Raw genomic sequence first — 25899 nt, forward strand, 5'->3', positions numbered from 1 at the left:
CGAAAATTGTGTCGGGCTGTGGTCCCCTCTTAAGTGAGAGTTTCTCGGTTTGAACCCACTCTACCACAATTTGATACCTGTTTTTAATAAAGAGCCGCTTAGGCTCACAGAAATAGTATGTAATTGAAATATTTGTGTAAATAATAAAAACGCAATATTTCTTTTTTATTAAAAAAAAACAATTATCACAAATGTTACTTTTATGTGCTTTAATTTATAAAATACAATTTATTAGACTCTAAATATCAGTTACATTAATTAAAGAAAACACTTGTTTTCATACCACTTGAGTTTCATTAAAGACTACTAGTTTCAGAAGCTAAACTTACATCATTCAGGTCTGAATAATAACTGTATTTTTCAGTTATAATATTAGTTATTATCAGTTATTATTAGTTATTATTCAGACCTGAATGATGGAAGTTTAGCTTTTGAAACTAGTAGTCTTTAATAAAACTCAAGTGGTATAAAAACAAGTGTTTTCTTTAATCATTGTAACATGTCTTACCACAAAGTGAATGCCGAAACAATTAATAAAAAACTAACTATCAGTGTTTGTTTTTTTTTAATATTTTAAAGTTACAAATGGTTATTTACCTTGAGTTAAATTAAAATTAAAAATACAAAAACAAATATTTTACGCATTTATTTTTTCAAATAAATTTCACTCCTAAAAACTTGAAAATACTGTTATATTTCTCAATGAAAACAATCAAAGGTCAATCAGGATATTCGATTTTTTATTACCAGTTATTTTCGCTATGTTTTCAATGAAAACAATCGAAGGTCAATCGGGATGTTTTTCGTTCGCGGGACATTAGCGTGTGCTGTCCCCGAACGACGTTTCCTCCCCTCCACTGTGATTTAAGTTGAAAACGCGCCCACATTTCATATGGCCTTCCCGAATTTAGGCGTTCCGCCTAGAAGCGGGACAATCCTGGCCTGTACGTAGGAAAAGCGCTGAATTTCCTTCAGTCTGGCAGTCTGGCGCCGATCTCCGCGCGGGTAGGACGTCTTCACGCCGGAAACTGTGAGAAAATACATCGAAAATTTACGAGATTGAATTTCATCCCTTGTATGCAACAGTGAGTTGAAAACTTTTGAAATACAACTTTTGTAGTTAATTTTTTTTTACAATTGATTGAGTGATTTGAAAAAATATATTTTCTTGAATTTTGCGTAGTTATGTGATTTTTTTAAAAATAAAGTTTAAGTGGAAAAAGTTTTGAAGAAATTTTGCTGAACTTGAAAGTAAGTAAATGTTTAATATTTAATAAGTAACGATTAGTATTTCCTGATATATTAAATTTAAAAAAATATTTTTTAAATTTAAATTAATGAATGTAAATAATAAGGCACAACAGAATGAATTATACCTCCAAAAATCATTTAAAACTGATTTAAAATTATTATGATATAAATATTCTTTCCAAAATTTTCAGATTAAAAAAAATGTTGAAATAATTTTAATATCAAGTTTAAATTAAAGCCAGTTATACATAATATATTGTTATTTAAATTTAAATAAAAATTCGTTAAAACTTATGTATTGACAATTTCTGCCCTCTAATTTAAAACAGTTGAAAAGTTAATAAAGCTGTTTTTGTTGGTTGGAAGATATAACCTTTTAGCAATTAACCGCCAATGCTCATATACTCGAAAAGTTTGATAAATTAACTTACAATTAGGCCGCTTCCCCACAGGGACATGCAGAGAGAATAAAACATCACACCACTCTTTGCAAACATTCTTCGACTCTGATTTCACTCATGAATATCCTCATTCATACCCACCGATTATTCCAAATCCTAACCGTTTTCTAGTTTTTGACATGCTCCAATTTACAACTTTATTAGCCTCATAAATTTGTATAAAAAAATTGGTTTCAAAATTTCTGCATATGCAAAAATTGTATGTCGACAGTGCGGACACCTTTATGAATTGGAAATACAATATACCTCAACTGTTGTAAAAATATTCCCCAATACTTTTTAAGGATGTTCAAAATTTTTGGTACAAAAAAAACCTTGGTAATTTTATTTCTTAATACAACGAAATTTTCTAGTATAATTGCAAAATACTGAAAAGATCCAAATTTGAAATTTGGATTGATCCGTTAATTTGACTTTTTACCTATGATCTTGAAGCAATCGAAATAAAAAAAAATTAACTATAATTAGAATATAAATTGGTAAATTCTACTATTTTTACATTTTTTTTTCACACGTGTTTCGATGCATTCCGCATCATTATTGAACGCCGTATTTACCAAGTAAAAAATAAATTGAAAATAGATAAAAATTAACACATAGTGACTGCCAATAACACAATGTGCCGAATAAGTAAACTTTCGTTTGTTTGTGATTAATTGTGACTATTTTAATGTCCGCCTCCGAAGTGTAATAGTCAGCACACTCGGCTACCGTTCTCTAGGTTCCGGGTTCAATTTCCAGGGGGGTAAAATAAATATACGTGATTTTTTCACTCTGATATTTATTCTTTAATACCCTGGGCTAGTACCTGAAGCGGAGAGCTGATCACCTTTCCTTCATGTGTTAAAGATCAAGATAACACTGCATTTGTATGATGCACTCCTGCGCTTCAGTGACCAGTCCAAGGTTATATTAAATAAATATTAGAGAGTGAAATCACCAATATTTATTTTCACCCCTCCCCTTGGGAATCGAACCCGGGACCTCCAGCATGGTAGCTTAACACGCTTACCATGGCGTTGAAAATTTTTTTTGTTGAATGATATGATTTCATTGGAATTAAAAATGTCCATCCAATTGACTGTAAAGAAAACTTTAAATAAATATGGACAATTATGTATGCGTCACGTATATTGGGTACTCATCAAGGAAAAATAAAAATGAATGTTTTTTATACTCGATCCAATAAATTCATATATTCTAATGAGTATAAGTTTTTAGTGAGCACTTATTTAAATAATTTAGGGTATGACATATCTTTCTGTTAAGCGATATAAGATCCGTCGGTAAAAAAATTATCGGATTTTTGTAATCTATTCCATAAAGGGAATTTTATTTCATTTACAACATTTTGAGTGTGTCCAAAGTATTTACTTGTTCACAAAATCTGGATTATCTCCAATTACAGGAGTTATTTGCATATTATTTTTTAACACCTCATCAAAGATGAAGAAGAATATGGAAGTCTGGGAATTTACGGGGCTTCTTTACATCTCACCAATAGGTGTCTCTAGTAAAGTTCTAGTGATTCATGAACAAGGTTTCTAAATTGGTTCATATATATATAGAACTTCCAAGAATTTGAGTAGCGTGGTTGTCAATAATGGGTAGAATTGGTGAATGTTACACGTGTGTAAAGTGATCACTTAAACCAGATTATGACGGTCGTCAGCCCCGTAAATGCCCAGACTTCCATATTTTTCTTCATCTTTGATGAGATGTTAAAAAATAATTTTTATTTCATTTAATTATTTTTCTTTCTTGTGCTTTTTACATTCATTCGCACCCAATGGTGCATAAGGCACTGTACCAAATTGATGCAATGTTATGTTGATTAGTTTTTTCATTGTACTGTTTAAACTAACTAACCATCACACCCCTACCTCGCAGGGAATGGCAGAGATAATAGAAAGCCACACCACTGTGTCTATACAACAATCTTCGCCTATTCCACGTTCATACATCTCCTCATACATATCCGACGATTATTTCAACTCCTTATCTGACCTCTTTCAAGTATTTGAAATACTTGATCATTTTATATTTTCCTCTGCTTCTATTATCAACTGCATTCAAATGATTTTCTCATAAAATAAAAATTTTAGACCGATATTTTGCAATTTATGTTTGTGTTAATAAAATGGACAAATTTTTAAATTAAAAACTATTATTAATTTTAATATAACGACAATCTTGCGACTCAACCAAAATTATCGCTGAATGTCATACACCTTTCTTAAACTAACCAACTAACTAACCATCACGCCGCTTCTCTGCAGGGGTAGGCAGAGATAATAGAACGCCACACCACTCTGTCTTTGCAAACATTCTTCGCCTCTTCTACGTTCATGCATCTCCTCATACATACCCGCCGATTGTTACGACTCCTAACCTGACCACTTTCAAGTATTTGGCACACCTGATCGTGCCATGTTTTTCTTGGTCTTCCTCTGCTCTATTTTCCACTTACATTCGCCTCATAAATTTATTTTATCGATAATGCTGCATTCCTTTCTTATTGTTCCATTTGAACATCTGTCACACATTTTCTTACTGGACATATCGTTCAGTCTTTTCAACTACGTCATATTTCAAAAATCGTCAATTTTTAGTTGTGCATGTTTCGGAATGCCCAAAAAATGTACTATATACCAGCAAAAGCGGCATATTGTTAACTTTATATTAACCCGCTACACGGCAGAAAGTGTTGTTTTTGCATTTTGAAGAAAAGGTATTGTTTAATTATTTTTTTTGAATATCCTAAATATTTTTCAAATGAAGAAAAAACATGCAGGTTTTACCTAAAAAGATCTGTTGGACAGTAAAAAGTTCAATGAGTGGTTTGATATTTATTTTTAATACATTTCATTATTTTCTTAAACTTTCAAAACGATTTCCTGAAAAATCTAGTTTTTTGATATATGACGTTGTTGAAAGGAGTGAGCGATATATCTGAGAGATTGCATTTTGACTGCATTAAGTCTACTTTCATCCTACTTTTGCCATCTTCATGCTTCATTTTGTATTCAAACCTTAGGGTTGGTACCGGGACTCCACTGTGTACTGCTATGTTTTCGTTGATAAGTTTCTATCAGCGGAAACTAAACAGCTCTTTTCCAATATTCATATGTTTATCCCCTGAAAATAATTGAAAAAAAATTGCTCCATTAATTTGTTGGATTTTTAAAGAAAAATGCTTAAAATATTTTTAAACTGTCTTTATTATCTGAAAAACTTTACCCATAAATGGAGGAAGAGTATAAAATCTCCCATACCTCCCAAAGGACCTCTTATCAATTTCCACCCTTTTCCATACATAATGTTCAAAATATAACCTATTTTCTAGACAGAAGCAACCCTTTTAATCCATGACAACCTTTCGTAATACAAATGAAAATGTCTCATTTACTTATTTTAAAATATGACAGAATGATAACAACATTAGGAATGAAAAAATACAATATTACAATGTTTTAGACAGGCTCTGTGGCGTGGTTAGGTAGACACTCGAATGTCAAACTGGCGTCGTGGGTTTGATTCCCGCCAAGTGCAAAATAAATTCAAGAAATATTTATTTTCAATTGGTCTAGGTATTCTTGATGTATTTTTTTTTTTAAATATTTACCTTCTCAACTCTGAATATCCTACCTGCAGACAAGCCTCTAATTGAGACTTTGTGGGTTATTCCTTAATTAATTATAAAAAAAATTATTGACATTTTTAGGTGGAACTCCATTTTATATGAAAAAAATAACTACCACATAGTTTTTTCTACATATAAACATAAATGTGGAAAAAAACTGTCAAAATGTTATTTTATTTTATAATATAAAAACGATTTGGGTTATAACTAATTATAATAATTTTGGATAATTTATATAGCGCCATTTTCGTAAAATACTACCTTAAGGGCGTTTTACTGTGATTGAATTGGGAAAAAGAAGATTATAGAAATAATTGAAAAAAAATCATTTGTTTCTAGTAAAATTAAAATACGAGGAAAACTCGACATTATCAAGTATTTTAAATACTCGAATGTGGTCAGGTCAGGAGTTGGAATAATCGGCGTGTATGTATGAAAAGATGTATGAAAATGTGGGAAAGAAAATAAAACTGCATGCAAAAATAGATTAGTGTGGGATTCTATTGTTTCTGCTTACCACTGATGGTTAGTTAGTTAGTATAAAAAAAAACATTTGACAAAAAAATAACCGTAATTCCCAAGCAAAATTGTGTTACAAAACCTTTTTTATGTTACAATAATTAAAGAAAACACTTTTTTTTTTACCACTTGAGTTTTACTATAGACTACATGTTTCAGAAGTTAAACTTCCATCATTCAGGTCTGTATAGTAACTAAAATATAAAATATAAAATTTTTCTATAAATAAGGAGAGGGGAAAGTAAGTAAGTAAGTAAGAAAGTTAGTAAAATATTTAATTCACGTTATAATTCCTTCAAAAATTGTGATTATTTTGCTATTGGTACAGAATTTTTAGACTTTTTCTTCACTTTAAAGACCATCAAAATGGGGTATTACAAAATAAAATACTATTTTCATACATTGCTATTTAATACATTTTCATATTTTTTTTTGCATTAAGCTCTTTAGTGAAAAATTATAAATTTTATTTTTACAAAACATGAATGAGGTTTATCAAATTTCATTAGCGTACTACTTTTTGACGCCAATCTTTTCAAAGTTATTGATTGAAGATTATGAAGACCTATCTAAACTAAAATAATCTTTTTCATAGAACTACGTTAAAGAATATTTTACATGAAGATATTTTTTAATAAAGTTTTTTGTTATTTGAAATTATCGTTAGTCATTCTATTATAAATTTTCTGGTGATAAAATATCTATAAAAATGCTAGGTTACCATGTCTTAAATATTTTTGTTTATTTTTTAAAATATCTTTACATCAGTTTTAACTAATTGATATTGAGAGTTTTTATTCATATCTAAACACAGACGAAGAAAAATTTGAAAGTCTGGTCACCTTTATCGCTTACAGCTCTGGACTAAAGGCTGGTTTTAAGCATCCTAGAGCTTATGACCTGGCATTTGGTTAGCTTAAGTAAAATATCACTTTTTTATTTCGACCACTCAAAACATATTAATTTTGTATTAGCAATACTCAGTAAAACCAAATGTGGTATTGAGAAATTTGTATGTAAAAGAAGGTTCAATTGAAAGATAAATATAAATTCCAAAATTTGTCTAGTGTGGTTGTAAAAAACCTAATAATTTGATAAAAGAAAATGGGAAATTTAAAGGATAAACATTTTAATTGTTTGTATAATACTCGAAATAAAATTCGAGTCTAGGAGAGGTACTAGGCAAAATCTATATTCGCAGTATTTGTAGGTACATAATGCAAACTATGCCATGTTCTCTCCGATTCCGAGGCTTCATATGTAAGCCAATGCTTTTGAAAGTATAGATTTATTTAATATATTGTTATCCACCTTGAAGTCTGTACTTTCTCAGCATTTCTTATCCATGTTATAATGGATACATTTAAACGATGTGTTTTACTCTCTCTCGATGCTCGCTGATAGTGTGTAAAGGAGACGTGTATTTATCAGTGCTTACTATTTGTTATTTTATTATTATTTTATGTTTAAGGCTTTTTGTTTCTCTATAAGTGTATTTTTATATAAGATACTGTATATATGAATTATGTTAAAGGCCTTTCAAATAAATAAATAAATAATGCAGGCTGCAATAAGCATTGTCAATCAAAATAAGAAAGGTGTTTTGAAATGGTTTAGATAGGTGGATATGTATGGAGATATATGAATGTATTTTTTTTATTTTATATTTTTATTTATTCGGGAATTGTACAGCTTACATATAAAAAAATGACATAAAACAATAGTTACATTAAGAAAAATAAACATTACATTACAGTTACAAAAATAGTTACATTAATAAAAAAAAGCCAATTAAACAATTCCACATTTATGTTATAAAACTATTAAAAAACATTCAAAGATTAAACAAAAAAGGGTATTATATAAAAAATAGATTTGGCAGGAAGGAGAAGGAAAGGAGAGGAATTAATAAGGGTGGTTTAAGGATTTTTTTTCTTGGTATGAAGTTTAAAAATATATTTATAAATATACATACATACATATACATACGCATACGTACACACATATATATACATATACATACTTATACATATTCATTATACATACAGAAAAAAAATGAATGGAGATTAATGAATGTGTAACAACCAAAGATTGTGGTTTTTTATTATATCCACCTACTAGTTTACTGATTTTTTTTTAGTTAGTATCCATTTCTTAAAATCTAATATAAAATGTTTCGATGCATTGAAAGACAATAAAATTTAAGAAATAGTGGCATTTACCAAGTAAAAATTAAATTAAAAATAAAAAGATATTATCAAATTGTGACTGCCGATTCAAGTTAAGTTTATTTTTATACTTATTTTTCATATTTAGATTTTATTGATATTTCAAGGACATGACTCTTAAGGTGTTACCCATTTTTCTCAACCCAAAAAAGAGACTCTTCTTTCTTGGTAGTGTTTTCCGGTAAATTTAACCCCAGGCGCTGGGAGTTCGGTGAAAGGGACCAAAAAGGCTCTATTGGAAGGCGCACGGGTCATTTAAAGCGCTGCCTCGTTTTATGACGAAGGGATGTCGTTGCTTACTCAGTCAAATATCAGGGGGACATTAGAAACTTTGTCGACGCATGGGTTGGGGTCGGAATGGTACTTACGGGAGCTTAAGGGTTAACGACCCTTCAAATTTACACCTGATTAAGTCATTTTGGTGGTGTTTATGGATGCTAAGTGAATTTGTGACTTTTCAACGCATCAAAATCATGATAAATTAATTTTATATTCATCACAGATTATGTGTGATGATTAATATTCAAATGATTGTGATAAATATGCCAAAATGTATATAGAATATTGTGTGTTATTTATTGTTTCGGCATTCATTTTGTGGTAAGACTTATAAGTAAAAGAAATTTTAAATAAAACTCTGTTTTTTTCTAATTCTTCTCAAGTGGTAAAAAACAAGTGTTTTATTTATAATTTATAATATCTTATGTGTTTGTATCACATTGTGGTGCGACATGATTAAATCGCAAATAAAACATTTGTATTTTACCGCATGTTTAGTTTAATCATGACTTTTCACTTATATGGTAATAAGTGATTGAATTATAAATAAAACATTTATTTGTTTTTTACCACTTGAGTATTTTATTGTTACAACTCTTTATGGAAGCTACAGATGTATAGCGATGTATATATACAGATGTATATATCTGTAGCTTATGAGAGAAGTGTTTTTATTTAAACCAGTAGTTGGAAGTAATTATAGCTTCTGAAACTAGAAGTAGCAATATTATGTTTTATATATTAACAGGTTTATGCCGAATCTTCTTCTTCTTCTTTTAGGACTAGGTCCTGTCATTCTCGGGTCGCTCCTGGGAGGTGGAAGACCAGCTATCCTTCCATCGTTTAGGTTGTCTTCCTAGGGGTCTGATCCCGCTTATGTTGCTGTCCGCTGCCACCCTCACCACTCGATCCGAACTAGCTCTTCTCACATGATCTCTCCAGAAACGTCTTCTTTCTCTTCCCCATCGCACAACATCTTCAACATCGCAGATTTTTCTTATATGTGAGTTTCTTACTCTGTCGCGAAGTGTAAGGCCTGCAGTGGGTCGTAGAGTCTTCATTTCCGATGTCCTAAGAAGGCTTTTTATTCTCGCGGTGTCGGCTCTTGTTTCCGTGCCGTATGTCAGGATCGGTCTTACGCAGGTTTTATAGATCCTCACCTTACTCTTTTTCAGCATGTATTTGTTTCTCCATCAATAAATATAAATATATTTATGTTCAAAAGGAGAAAACTTAATATTTGTATATATTAAATATGCATATTGACAAAATTGTCGAAATTTTATAACAAGAGTCTCCAACTATTTTTTACTACTTGAAAACAACGGTGATTAAAATATTTTTTTTTGCCTTTATCACCATTTTAAAACCATAAAATATGCAAAATAAATAGGAGTTTTTATGTGTGTGTCGAAAATACAATTCATTTTACTTTTCACAATCCCAAATAAGTACACGTCACTTTAGCGAACTTTTAAAACCTCCTATCTAAACTTCGGTATGAAAAGTAAATTGAATTTTCAGTATCTGGTTCAGGGGTAACGCGAGGGTAGGTGACGGAGTTACCCCTTGCAGTTTGCAGCGAGCAGTATGTCAGGTCGTATGGCTGAAGCGGCGCCCCCGATGGCGAACTGTTATACCGTTTCAGTGTCAGGTTTCAGGCTCACTCCTCGACTACTTTCAGGACGTTTCTGTCTTAATTATCTGAATACGTGTGGGAGCCTGAAATTCAGTCTACAGGAAACTGAAGAGCATATAAATGTGTTTTAATGGGATACCTTACAAAACGAGATTAGATGTTTTTATCTTTTATGAAGTTATTTGAGAAAAAAGCATTGATAAAAATAATAAAACAACTTGTATAAAATTAATTAACTTTGTTTTCACAACTTTTTCATTAAAACAATTTAACCTGCCGGTTTCGACAAGAACCTTGTCATCATAAGGGTTTGTTTAAATTCAAAAATATTAAAACACTCTCACCAAAATCTTCCACGCACTCCGTAAAAATCCTAAATTTCATTTACATCACCAGATCGATCAAAATATTTTTTTAATTTTTCACTCTAATTTGTTATCATCCTGGTCTGGCAATTTTTTTAAAATATTTATTTTTATTTAAGGAACATAGATACATTTTTCCGTAGCAAAGGATTTATCGCTTGGCCTTGGTCAAAGAAACAATCAAGGTCACATTGCGTCAGTACAATGCAATGCCCTTTACACCGTTAAGTGTGAATTAGGATGGGAAGACGAAGAATATTGCATTAAGACATAAATTATACGAGTACATGGTTTGTTATTGGATTGCTTCCGAATGTTAGTTATAATTGTGATTGATTTAGAATTTTGTCTGAATTAAAAATTTGTGAAGAGATTATTAAAAACAAAATATTTCTATTATCCACTGACACTTCGTGATGGAATTGCATTTTTAATTTATTATTAGATTAAAACCAATATTTTTAGCTTTTCCACTTTTTTATTTGACCAGCGACCGGGTTTCGTCGTTACCGACATCATCAGACTGGTGAGAGGCTATAAAAATTGTTATGTTATATATAAAAGAAGGCAGGAGTTGATAACCCTCATAAAATTATATCAAATCATGGTTATCAACTCCTGCCTTCTTTTATATATAACATAACAATTTGTATAGCCTCTCACCAGTCTGATGATGTCGGTGACGACGAAACCCGGTCGCTGGTCAAATAAAAAAGTGGAAAAGCTAAAATATTGGTTTTAATCTAATAATAAATTAAAAATATTTCTATTGTACTACGATATGGAAGCCACGGAAATTTTTCATGACATTTCAGGAATTCCTGAAATGCTTCCTAATAAGCCGATTGGCATAGTTTATTCAGTTGAGAGTAATGTTCTCCCAATTTCCTGGAATGTTCCCACTATTCTCAGAGTTACTGGAATAACAACAAGCCAACAATACTAGAGAACGGTTTAATTGTCGGCCTTCTCCGCGGGGTGGAATTCAGGGGATGTTTTGGTCTCAAAATCAAAACTTTGTGTATAAAAGTCAATGAATACTATATTAATTAATATAATTCATTATTATTGCTTTGGTTTCTCTTCGTGGTTAATTCGTAAGTGCGTTTGCATAGCTTGCGCTTGAAGTCCCAGGTTCAATTCCTATAAGGGTCAAAAAAAAATATTATATGCGTTTAAATGATTTGTAGTACAACATTTTGAGTGTGTCCAAATACTTGTTCACAAATCTAGATTATCTCCAATTAAAAGAGTATTTTTCAAAGAAACCAGCCTATGACGGTCATCAGCCCCGTAAATGCCCAGACTTCCATATTTTTCTTCATCTTTGATGAGATGTCAAAAAATAATATGATTTGTAGTAGTTAAATGTCAATTCACAATATTTTGAGTGTGTCTAATTTTGTTGCTCACAAATTTTAGGTTATGTTGTACTTATGAGTTTATATACCAATGAAAAAATATATGGATTTCTGGTTATTTAAGGCGTTAATTAGTATTCAATATATCTAAATATTTTGTGAAGAATCTTACTCCTATATTCTACTCACGCATTCGTTCCACATATCCAAACCATCTCTACACACTTTTTTTGTTTTTATCGAAAACGATTTTCCCAGGTTTGCATCTTTTCCTTATTTTACCATTCAAACATGTGTCATACATCGTTTTGACGCACATTCATCTGAAATACCGAATAATGACGACGTTCAATCATCCTTATTTTGAACTCCTTGCTTCTCTTCTATACAAAAGGGTAGGTGCCAGGACTCCATTGTGCACTGTTAGAAGATGTTGATTCTTAGACAAAACAACAATGTGACAAGTTAAAAAATATTCTTACTTTCCACCATTTACATTTTCATTTACAGTCACCATTTCAAACATGTATCAAATATCATTTGCCGCACTGAGAGATCGCATTTTGATTGCATTCAGTCTACGTTCATCCTTCTTTTGCTAAACTCCATATTATGCTTATATGCATACAGTAGGATTGGTACCAGGACTTCATTGTTGCGTGTAAACTATTGTAACAAGATTACATATAGCATTATGCGCAATAAATTTTGGGGAGGCTATATTTACCTTTTAGCCATTTACAATAGTATGTGGACCTCCGTGGATTGTTTTCGTGAATAAACCGAACTTATAATTACCAGAATAACTTTTTCTTCCTGCTCACTTCTGTAATCCTGTTAGAATTAAACAGGCTTTCCATTAAATCAAAGCCTTGCAGCTTTATCAGAAGATTTCCAACTATTTTGTTGACTCGTTTTCTGCTGAAACTTTAGCAATCAAATGTTAAGAGCGAGGTGAGAGGTGAGTCGAGGAAGGAACATTGGTGACAGAGATATTTACGGAATTCTTAATTACATCGAAACAAAGTTTATCTTCTAAGAACAGCGATACACCTAATTAAAAATTTTCATGGGCCCAAGCCCAAATGACCCATTTTAGCTGAAAGACAATTTTTTACTTGTTACGTATTAAAATATTTAAACCGACATCTTCAAAAATAATAGCAACATTTTAAGTCAATAAAGACTTCTTCTTCATCTATGTTGAGACTAACAAACCATCACGCAGCTTCCAAGAAGGGGTAGGCAGAGAGAGTAGAATGTCAGAAATCTGTCTTTGTAAACAATCCTTGCCTCTTTCGCATTCATTCATCTCCTCAAACATATCGGCCGATTATTGCCCTGACCACTTTCAAGTATTTGCCTTTTTTTAAATTTTATTTATTTATTAGAAAACCACATTTTTACAAAAAAAATTGAAATGAAAAACCAGACTTCAATTGCCATTATAGGTTTCTACTTAAAATAATATTAAAACTGTATACAAGAATAACGTAATATTTGATTATAAGTTTTTTAATTTATTTTAAAATGATATTTGATGACTGTTTCAAGTGGTTTTTGACCGTCTTTATAGTGTAATGGTTAGAACAATTAGCTACCGTACTGAAGGTCCCATTTTCAATTCCCAGGTGGGTTAAAAATAAATATAAGTAATTCCTACTCTCATGTTTATTTCATATCAATCTTGACTATTTCAAAAAACGCTTGACTTCATAAAATTAACGTTCAAGACAACACTTCGTCGATACGATGCAGTGTCTTATGCACCATTGGGTGCAGAGAAGGATAGCAAAAATAAGACATGTAGACAAAATACACGTCTGATATGCATTTCATTTATATTCTGTCACCTGCCTTCCTTAGCCTCCATATTTTTATACACTCAAATAATAATAATAATTCTTCTTCTTCAAACCCTTATCCGAACCCCAATGGTGCATAGGGCACTGCATCATATAAACGCAGTGTTATCTCCATCAAACACACAAAGGAAAGGTGAACAGACTTCCGCTTCAGGTAATTTTGAATAAATATTAGAGTAAAAAAATCACTTATATTTATTTAACCCCTCTTGGAATTCCTCCTGGGAACCTGAGACCACCTGAACGGTAGTCAAGCATGCTGACCATTACACTACGGTGGCGGATAAAAAACTCTTTGATAGTGTTTGATAATGTCTTGGTAAGACGAATATATCGTTGTATATATTTAAATAAAAGTGGGATTCGATCTAATTATTTTTTTATTGTGGATACATTACTCAAAAATTAAAAAAAAAATATTCTACCAACTGACTGCAGTTACAAATAAATCACTCCATATTTTTGTTCAATACTCATATTGTATCATATATTGTTCGTACGCCGTTTCACATATTAATTGCCATTATATGTCTGAGCTTAATTCCTTGATCTTCCCCCATAAAGTACCCTAAACTCGCTGTGTTCTGACGATCACACCCCCTCCCATACCCAGTGTTAATTATCCCATTACGGGATACTTCCACCCTCGAACAATGGCCTGATTCTACAACCCCCTAACAAGGATATAACATTCTATGGGATGCAGAAATTATAAATAAACATACATACGTACATGTCGTAGTTAAATTTAATTAAATAATAATAGTGCACGATAAGAGTGTTATTTGTAACATGACATTTACATAGCGTAGTCATAAAAGGAAAGTCACCTGGTGCATTTTTTTATAAAAACGTGATCATTGACTATTTGATATCTTACTAGCTTAATATTGCCCTGAAAAAATCCCTTTTTTAAACTTGGAAGTATAATATATTGACTTATTAAAAATGACTAACTGCATTGACGTTTATTTTCTTGCCAAGCAAAAGTGACTTAAATGGCCCAAGTGAACATTTTACGTTTTGTTAGTTGGTCACTTTCTCCTGTACGACTACGATGTGTTTAGTATGTAAAACTCAAGAACCATATTTCAATAAAACACAATTTTTATTTAACAAAATAAAAGGAAAAAAGCGAAACACTCTCCTTATCGTTCATCGTTCACTTTGTGTAAAACCACTTTAAAGAACACTACTCTATGACTACCGTTTCGGAATAATCATTAATTTATCAGGTCAAATGTAGACTCAAGTGAAATTGTTAGGGTCTGACATTTATTTGACCTGATGATGGAATGATTATTCCGAAACCGACAGCCACGTTTTAAAAAAAAAGTTGTATTACATAAAGTAAATGATGAATGATAAGGAGAGTGTTGCATTATACTACCGTACCACAAAGTTAAAAATGCTTTTAATATACTATTGTAATAATTTGTAAATTAATGTTATAATTTTATTTTCAACCATTTATATTTTTGGTACATTGATAACATTTTCTTTTTGAATATTTTTTACAGATATTTTATGGCTCATTTTTTAAAACTTTATAAAATAAAATAAAACTTTGTATTTAACCACTTTTTTATTTTTATTTTTGGTAAATTTTTTAAAATCGTTTTCGAAAATCATCTTTCATATACAGAGATGGATAAACTAAAATTAAAAGTCGAAAATATTTATGGCAGGATGAGGAAGTGGGTAATTAAGGCCAACTTACCTACACATCCATCCCTGAATATGAGAAGATGCTTGTCAAAACCGGTTTTATTCGTTATATGAATATGAATTTGAACAAGTGTCGGATTGTGGTCTAGTGGTTAGTGTCGTAGGCTCTTGAGTCAGAGTTTCTGTGTTCGAACCCACTATACCACAATATGATATTTATTGTTAAAAATGATACGCTTAGGCTCACAGAAATCGTATGAAATTCAAGTATTTTCGTATATAATAAAAGTTAAATATGAAACATTAAAAAAAAGTGAAATCACGGTAAATTTCCACCAATTACTGTTATTTAAAAAAAATATATAATTCGTCTCGTTGATATAACGAAGTCTACTATAAATGGTTTTACAATCCATAAAATGAATGTATTGCGTGGGTGAAACTCCTGAAATTAAATACCTCTACACGTAAGATTCAACACGTTTCCATTTTACCCTTAGCCTAGTTTATTATGGTAGATTCAATTGTAGTAAATATAATTTACTAGCATATTGTTAAAAAGGTTGACGAATTAATTTAAATCGCCTTGTTTTTCTACCTCCCGGTTCAATTAGGCGTGCTTAAAATTATAAATTTGGATAATTCGATTCGATCGAATTGAACTTTCTTCAATCCAACATAGATGGTTGTTGTGAACTCAAATGTACTTGTCACGAGATTGATTGATAAATTGTGTCGGGTTGGTGTCGTGGACTCAGAGTTTCCGGGTTCGAACCCACTCTACCACAATTTGATACCTATTTTTGATAATGAGCCGCTTAGGCTCACAGAAATATTATTGAAATTTAAGATTTTTCGTAAAATAATAAAAACACGAATATTTGACTTTTTTTAAAATTAATGTTTTACTTAGTAAACGCCACTATTTCTTAAAATCTACTGTGACACGTGTTTCGATGCATTCCGCATCATTTTCAAATACCGTATGCATCAAAACACGTGTCACAGTAGATTTTAAGAAATAGTGGTATTTACTAAGTAAAACATTAATTAAAATGGATAGATTTTACCACAAAATCACTGCCGAATCAATTAATGAAATTTGACTTTTTATTGAAAAAAATATATGCATTTAAAAAAAGAGATATATTTGTGATTTTATTATTAAGAAGCTCTTATTATTTATTATTTAGAATTTTTATTATCATAAGCTGTGTAATTATCCAGACTTTCATATTCTTCTTCATCAACGTCGACACACGAAAATGTTCAAATAACGTGCAAGTGAAAAAAAATGATGAGCTGATTTGTGAACAAGTATTTGGACACACAAATGTTGTTATATGAATTTTATAAAATAAAACTACTTTGTTTTAACCACTATTTTATTATAAGTACACTTTAACCTACCGGTTTCGATAAGAAACTTGTCACCATCAGAGTTTATAAAATTCTAAAACATAACATAACATAAAAACATTTAGGATTTAGTTTTTGGTAAGGGGATGTAATTAATTATGAGTATTTTAATGTTTTTAGTGTTTTATAATTTAAAAAAGTAACAAACCTTGATGATGACAAGGTTATTGTTGAAACCGGTAAGTTAAAGTGTACTTATAATAAAAAAGTGGTTTAAAAAAAGTTGTTTCATTTTATAAAGTTCACAAAATGTGCCTCAAAGTATCTGCGAAAAACATTCAAGAAATGTTATATTAATCATTATCTTTTAATTTACTTTATTTTAATGCAATTCATTATTGAGTGGCAGGCTTCCGGGAGAGGCTGATGAAGAGCTCCAACCTCATCATAAAGCGGCTTGTGGAACACAGATGGGGGCTGGACATGTGGCGGCACTGGACCACAGTGCTGCGTTTGCCATCGAGCTAATTTTCATCTACATCTCTCCAAATTTATTATTATTATTATTGTTATTCTTTTTTCTTCCTCTTTTTTTATTTGTTTATTATTTTTAATTTCATTGTAAAAAAAAAAATGTTGTAAAACATATTTGGCTGACTAAGTATTGCACCCACCACTTAGTCAAGCTGGAATAAAGAGTTATTATTATGATTGTTATTATAATTATTAGCGAAAATTCCAGGCAAAATACTCGCTATATTTACCAATGTAAACGAGGCATCGGTAATGTAGCTGTGCTCAATTCAGCCTGTGACACGGTACAAACATTTAACTATTACGACTCTCGGAATGAAACAATATCACTATAATCAACTATTTGGTTTGATAACCGTCTTTCTACTTGTAAGGCCGTTATCATATCGCTATAGGCCTCGAATAAAGCTTAGCTAATGCGTATTGGGGTAGTTTGTAGGGGTTTGAAGAACAATAGTGTCGGTGGTTGGAACGATAAGTACTTATATCTGGCTCCGTGGTCGAGTGATTGGATTGCTTGGCTGCCATGCAAAGCTCCGCTTCCCAGGATAGACGAAATATTTTTTTGTAGTAGTTTTGAAATACCGAATCTACTGAGTCCACCTCCGTGGTGTAATGGTAACGGTATTTAGCAGGTCCCGGGTTCGATTCCCAGGGGGGATGAAAATAAATATAAGTGATTTTACACACTGGATTTTACCTTGGACTGGTCATCTGAGGGATCACCTTGCCTTCATGTAAGTTACGATCAAGATAATACTGCTTAAATACGATGCAGTGCCCTCTGCACCCTTAAGAGAACAACAGAAGAAGAATACTACTATTTCATTTTAAAAAAATTGTGACAACGTTTATGTTTAAAAATGATGCGTTATTCATCGAAACTCGTCGAACAATGGATTTTAAGAAGTAGTGGTATATATCAAGTGAAATTCAATTGTTTTAAAAGTACTGTTTATTTTTTTTTTAAATTTAAGCACTTTGTGATAATATCAATCATTAAAGTCACAACAGATTTTAAGAAAGTGTTGTTTACCAAGTAAAATGTAATTAAAAATAATAATGCGAAATATTATTATATTATTTTTTGACATCTCATCAAAGATGAAGAAGAATATGGAAGTCTGGGCATTTACGGGGCTGACGACCGTCATAGCCTGGTTTAAGTGATCACATTACACACATGTAACATTTACCAATTCTACCCATTATTGACAACCACACTACTATATTATTACTATATTATATTATAAGTGAAATATTATAACATATATTTGCTCTTCTAATATGGACAGTATGTTTACCCGCACATATCAATGTCACAAATTTCATGGTTATTTTGGGCAATGCGAAAGAAAATGGTTATTTAAAAATGATTGGGAATGAAAGTATTGCGATAGACAACAAATGTGTTGGATAGATTTCGTTCCTGAAATTGATTCGTCTAACGTCCGTTCATATTTATTTTACCTCTGATTTATTTATATTCATATTTAGTTTATTTATGTTCATATTAATTTTGCTTTATACATATTTATACTTAACATATTTATACATATTTATTTTACCTCTGATTTATATTTAGTAAGCCAACATAAAAACTAGAAGTAAAATAACTGTAGATTCACTGTATTAAGAAACATCTTCAGAGTGTAACTGTTTTCGAAGGAGTTTCATAGACAATTTGAAATGATTAATAATAATAATAAATAATAATAAAACCCTAACCGCACTCCAATGGTGCATAGGGCACTGCTTCATATAAACGCAGTGTTATGTCGATCGTTTACACATGAAGGAAAGGTGATCAGCCCTCCACTTCAGGTACCAGTCCAGTGTAATATTGAATAAATATTAGAGTGAAAAAATCACTTACATTTATTAAACCCCACTGGGAATCGAACCCGGGACCTCCAGAACGGTAGTCGAGCATGCTGACCATTACACTACGGAGGCGGACTAATGAGAATTTTAAAGTTTTAATTTCAATCAGACCTATTTTATAAACTGCTCAACTTTACAAACAAATTTTACAAACTGTTCTTTGAAGTGAAATGCACTGCTGGTAATTTCAGTCACTTGCCGCCTTTGAATATATCAAATACTAAATGAATGGGGTTCGTCATATACAAGTTTATTGTTATTCAAGCCTCGTTAGTTGCGATGTATTACAACATAACGCGTATGGCATCAAAAGGTTTACAACCATACCAATTGAGAGGTTTAATTGTCCCCATGTAAACAAAACAGTGATGTTAAGATGTTAACACCATTTTACTGAGTATTTGGGATAATGAATCTGTTGACTGGTTTCCGAATAGCACTTAAAATTTAAAACCAGCTTATAAGAACAAGATTTTTTTAACATAAGGATGACTGGAAATACTGTTCCAGTCTCTTTCTCCTAAAAATGTATATGTAAATTATTTCACAGTGAAATGAGCATACTTTTCCTCTCTTTCCATTTGTATACGACGTCCAAATCCTGGATTATTTTCACATAATTGAGAGCTGCCTGAAAACTTGATTTTTATTATTTTTATTGACAGGCGCCGTGGCGTTGTTGGGTAGACGGTCGACTGCGAAACTGCTATTTGGAACTGTTATGAACTATGAAACTGGTTCGATTCCGCGAAATGCAAAGTAATTCAAGAAAGATTTATTTTCAATTGTTCTGGGTGTTTGTGATGTATTTTTCACATTTACCTTCCCTATCCTTACTATCATACCTAGAGACAAGCATCTAAAATAGACAATTTGTGGGTTATTCCTTTAAGAAAAAAAAGCTCTGGGCATTCACGGGGCCGACGACTGTCATAGGGGGTTTAATTGGACACTTTACACACGTGTAACATTCACCGATTCTACTCATTACTGACAACCACTCTACTCAAATTCTTGAAAGATCTATATAATATATATATATATATATATATATATATATATATATATATATATATATATATATATATATATATATATATATATATATATATATATATATATATATTTATATATAAATATATATAAACCAATTTCGAAACATTGTTCTTGAATCACTAGAACTTCACTAGAGACATCTATTGGTGATGTTTGGATACACTCAAAATGTTGTAAAACATCTATGTATGTTATTATCTCACCGACTCGAAAAATAATTTCGGATGAAATATTTTTTTAATGAAATAATCGCAGATTATTTGAACTGAAGCGTTTTGGTGTAAAACACCTATTAGCCGTGAAGAAATAACGAATAATTTATCACTGCTCCGCATAATTTTAATTGCTTTTATCAGCGAGTTATTTGGGAACAAATGAATTTTTAACCAAGTAACGATTTTGGCGCCGTCCTTATCTTCGTAAAATGAGGGTTGTTAGGGACTTTATGGACTTCGTTTCGTTTATAAATAGGGGAATGGAGGCACAATCGATGATATCGTTATAAAAACCTGCTTTATGGAATTCAAATAAATAATAAAACATCAAATAAAATGAAACTTTGTTTTAAAATCACTATAAATAATAATGTCTACTGGTTTCGAAGCTAACCGCTTCTTTATCAAGACTGTTTAATACTAAAACACTGTCTTCTAAACAATATTCAAAATATTTTGATGGTTAGGGAAAGAAGCTTAGGTAGATCTCAAGTGGCTTTATTTTTGTGTTGATTGGCAGTCACAGTCAAAAGGGATCAGGAATGATGAGGATGATGAGGAAACATATTTAATAACGGACTCTTAGAAAAATTATTTACTTGTGTATTTATTAGTTGTAAATTATCATTAATTTCCTTTTTAATTTCTATTATTACTTAGTAATCTAATTTAAGTCATCTATTGGATGTGTGTAATATATTTAGACCTTAGTTAGTGCTTCAAATATAAATTATATAAAATAAAACACTTTTATAAGACCACTTTTGAGTTAATAAATGTAAACACGGCTAGCTTCGAGAATATCTGTAGTTCTCGAAACTTGTGCTTACATTAGATTTATATTTCACAGCCTTTTGAGTGTGTCCAAATACCTGTTCACAAATCTGGATTTTCTCCAATTATAGGAGTTGATTTTCATATTATTTTTTGACATTTTAACATAGATGAAGAATAATATGGAAGTCTTGGCATTTACGTTGCTAACGACCGTCATAGGCTAGATTGTCAATCATGGGTAGTATTTGTGAATGCTACACATGTGTAGAGTGACACTTAAACTAGCTTATGACAGTCGCAAGCCCCGCAAGCCCCAGACTTCCATATTATTGTACATTTATGTTGAAACGTCAAAAAATAATATGAAAAGTTAACTTTATCAAGTGTGACTACATATATGGATATGAAGAAAGCTCCTGGTGCATATCAGTACAGAAGTATATGGCATTTTATCCTCTCTGTCTACCACTACATAAAACGTTGTGATAGTAGTAGTAGTAGAATAATCATCGATCGATACTTTTGAGGGTTCAATTAAAGTTTAGCACGAAAGAAAGTTAGATAACCAAAGCGATATTTAATTATCAGCGATACAATTTATCAATTAACAAAGAAATACTTCAATTAATATCTCTGCAACAGGTGGGCTTCGTTTCATAACCTTCCACCCCATTTAATGCCTTCGAATTATAAACCTTCTACATTTATTCATTCATCCCTCATAGCAAGTGCTTATTATTAGAGGGGGTAGCATTTAAACACTAAAAAACTTAAAATATGTAAAATAGCTTTGTTTTAACCACTTTTTATTTGTACACTTTTCCAACCAGTTTTGACAAGAACCTTGTCATCCTCAGGGCTAATGTGCTTATTTTAAAACATTGAAATACTCATGGTTAATTAATTATAAAATATTGTATTGAAAGGGTAATTAATTATAACCTTACTGTGAGTATTTCAACTTTTTAGAATTAGTACATAAACTCTGAGGATGACAAGGCTCTTGTCGAAACCGGTTGGAAAAAGTCTACCAACAAAAAGTGGTTAAAACAAAGTTGTTTTATTTTATAAAGTTTATAAAATGTGCCACAAAGTATTTGCGAAAAATGTTCAAGAAAAACTCTAAAAAACGTTAAATTATTTGTAAATATGTAACAAAATAATATTTACTTTTTTCCGCATGTATTTTATTTGACTAGCGAATCAATTTTTGCCGTTACTGATATCATCAGACTAATGGGAGGCTAGAAAAAATAGTATATTTTAAACACAGCAATGCAGGGGTTGAAAATTATAATTTTATGGTATATAAACGTGTATAAAATATTTAAGAGAATATAATACATCTACATATAATAAAAAACATAAAGTTTTTATGATGTTTGATAATGTTACGGAATGCGTCGACCCACTTGTCATAATAGATTCTCAGAAATAGTGGTTTTTCCCAAGTGAGAATTAAATTGAAAAAGTAACGTATTTTAAAACTTTTTCTTACTATAATTATTTAATGGCCTCGGTTTATTTATTCAAATTGCCCGTGAAATTGCTCCATGTATATTTCATGATACTCGTCGATGCTTATCGTTATAACGGTGTAAACACGATATTTGCTCTACAGCCGATTATCGCACGTGAAACTATTGTAAAATGTTTTCTATACATATTCCTGAAAGTTTGTAAATTTATATGTTTTTTTATAGGAGATAAGAACCTTACACTGCTGTCTTTAGTAAAAATCATCGTGTCTTTCATATTAACCCCTTGTGTGATTTGCCCGAATACAATTCGGATAGGTATTTTGCAGTAACAGTGATTTGCCCGAATCTAGTTTGCGCACATAGTACATGAAACTTTTTATAGTGATTTTTATAGTCGTTCCCCCACCGGTCTAGATATATCCATTCTTCCTTCGTTTTTATTTTTTTTCCTAATATTGTTTATTTCATGGATTATATCTATTTATTATATTTAAAAATATGATAAAAAAGAAAATAGTGAAAAAAGGGAGGTTTTTTTACCCATTTTTTCCAAGAGGTTGACCACGGAAGTGGTTTATGCATATTTTGATATATATACCCGCCGATTTTCTGACTACTCATCTAACCACATTCAAGTAATTGAAAAACTTGATTATATATTGGATTGTAACATTATAAAAAATGAATTATTTATTTAAAAAAATTAATAAATCTAACTTCACCTTCAAAAACATGATAGGAAAAATACAGAAATTATTTCCACAGAAATTTGAAAAATGCTGTTGTTCAAAAGGGAACCAAAATATTCTATCCAGATAGAGTGAGTTTCCTTCTTAATTTTTTCAAAATAAACATACAAGGGTTAAGTAATGAATTAATCAAATACGTTTTAATATAATTTCAATTTGAAATTTTCATATACTCGTATGTTCCACGTGTAAAAGTCTAATGAAAATGTACCATAATTAATGTAAATTGCTTATAAAAATATTATCATTTACTTTGTGGGAAATTTTGGCTTCGTTAAAAGCTATGAAATCATTGCTGATAATATTATTATAATGCTCAGAGGAAAGAAAATATATTATTAATTTTAGTTAGATATTATAATTTTATGTATGTTCAAAGCAAAATATGTACAGAAATTTAATGATGTTACAAATAATTAAATAATGAAAAATTTTAATTAACACCTTTTAAAAAATATATTTTCATTAATTTTTTAATTAACATAAATACAAATTGAAATAACTTGCCTAAGTTTAAAGCATATTTTACAATACAAATTTGTACAATTATATTAAAGAAAATTGTACATGACATGCAATCAAATACGACATGACCGAATGATTTCATTTCCATTATCCATTGGTGAATAACTAAATATTTCATACTTAGTTTAGTTATAAAATTATTTTATGGATTATTTTATAAATTTGTATTGTAAAATATCATCAAGGCACGGCGTTCACTTCTGCGCTTCAGTAACCAGTCCAGAGTAATTTTAAATAAAAGTTTGAGTGTAAAATTGCTAATATTTATTTTCAACCCCCCATGGGAATCAAACCCGGGACCTCTAGCACGGTAGCTAAACACGGTAAAAGTACATTAGTTACTTATTATAAAAATACAGTTGACGAGTATATTCAAACCCGTAAATGAAAGCATCTGTAGATTTTAAAACTAGTCGTTTAAAAATAAAATATAATGTTCAAGTGATAAAAAACAAGTATTTTACTAATCATTTAATTGACAAAAATACAACTAACATTTCAGAAATACCAAAAAAACTTGTGCTTCAAAGTGTCTTAATACTAGTCAGTTTTAATGTTCTCGTTTATTAATGAACACTTATAATTAATAATGCCTAAAAGGGATATTATTTGCCGAAAGCGTGCGCCGTTTCAGCGTTATTCTTCAGCGATAAGCACGGTGTTTCAGTTTTCAGGAAGATACGCAGAAAATTTCATGTTTTTCAGATAAAAGTGAATTGTAATTAACTGTTCCGAATTTAATATCCGGAGTACGTGCGGTCTCGAACGGAAGGCTTTGCTGCTAGCTTTAACGGGGTGGTTTTATTCGTTCAGATAGGGGAGTGTTCGTCTACTGAAAAAATAGACGTGAAAAATAGAATGACTACATTCCCTAAGGGGTTTTTTAAACATTTGAATTTTAGATCAATATCTAAAAATATTTTCAAAAACTTTTTATAAATTCCAATGATATTATGTTGAGAACCATCTAACCATCATGCTGCTTCCTCGCAAGAGAAGGCAGAGAGAATAGAGAGTCACATCAATCTGTCTTTGCAAACAATCATGTTGATTTAAAACATTTTGAGTGTGTCCAAATACTTGTTAAAACATCTGGATTATCTTACACGCTTAGGAGTAATTTTTTCAATTTTTGACATCTCAGCATTTATGAAGAAGAATATGGAAATCTAAGCATTTATAGGTCAAAAATGTATAAAAAAATAATTTGTTAGGGAAATAAAATGAGAAATAGGAATAGAGAAAGATCGAGGAAAACTTGGAATGATCAAGTATTTGATGTGTTTGAAAGAATGTTTGAAGGGGCAAAGAAGTGTTGTAGCGTTCAATTCTTTCTGTTTACCGAAAGGTTGTTAGTTATTTAGTTAACCTTTATTAAATAAAATTGATAATCGCATAAATCGCCTTGGAGAAAAACGTCTGCCAATGAAACGTCTGAAAAACGTCCGCAAAAATCCGATAAAAAAATCACTTTCCGTACTGTATTACTTAAAATATATATGAACGAAGCACATTCCAAGTTTATAAAAAAAAGTGATTTTGAGGGTAAAGGAGTATTATACAACGTGAACATATACGTATATTATCGACTCATTCATATCTTGTATTCGTGGATAGGATATTGAAAATAATGTTTACCGCTTTAACCGAATGCAGCCAATACAAAATCCCTCGTATTTACTGTATGCGGTGTCACAAAATTTTAAATATTTATATATTCTCTCTTTTTTTTCTTCTTTTTATTGGTGTAAGCCTTGTGGCCTACTTTAGAGAGATATTAGCCTCCTGCAATGTCGATTCCCATCTCTTTGGTGGTCTACCGGAAGTCGGCTATGCAATGCAATGTAGGAGAATCTGGATGGTTCCATTCTCCTATATTCATTCTCGTATATTTCTCTTATCCTGGTGTTCATTATTCTATCTTGTAGATTATTGCCAAATATACTTCTTAGAGTCTTCATTTCTGACACTCTTAGAGCGATTTTTCTTACTGCTGTGTCCGCTCTGCATTCGATCCCATACGTCATGAAGGGTCGTATA

At 30.9% G+C, this 25899-nt stretch overlaps 1 protein-coding gene across 1 annotated transcript in view; it reads left to right on the top strand.

Annotated features, from left to right (window-relative positions):
• Positions 1 to 1005: 1005 nt before the first annotated feature.
• LOC148298973 (carbonic anhydrase-related protein 10-like) overlaps positions 1006 to 25899 on the top strand; it is an 84864-nt gene continuing 59970 nt past the window's right edge. Inside the window, exon 1 of the mRNA XM_088276482.1 lies at positions 1006 to 1251. The gene's annotated coding sequence lies outside the window, so the exon portion shown is untranslated. The remainder of the gene's footprint in view (positions 1252 to 25899) is intronic.

This window comes from Brachycentrus maculatus, unplaced genomic scaffold (assembly GCF_059751285.1).
Source record: "Brachycentrus maculatus isolate JH-2025_06_01 unplaced genomic scaffold, ASM5975128v1 h1tg001466l, whole genome shotgun sequence".
Lineage (NCBI taxonomy): Eukaryota > Metazoa > Arthropoda > Insecta > Trichoptera > Brachycentridae > Brachycentrus > Brachycentrus maculatus.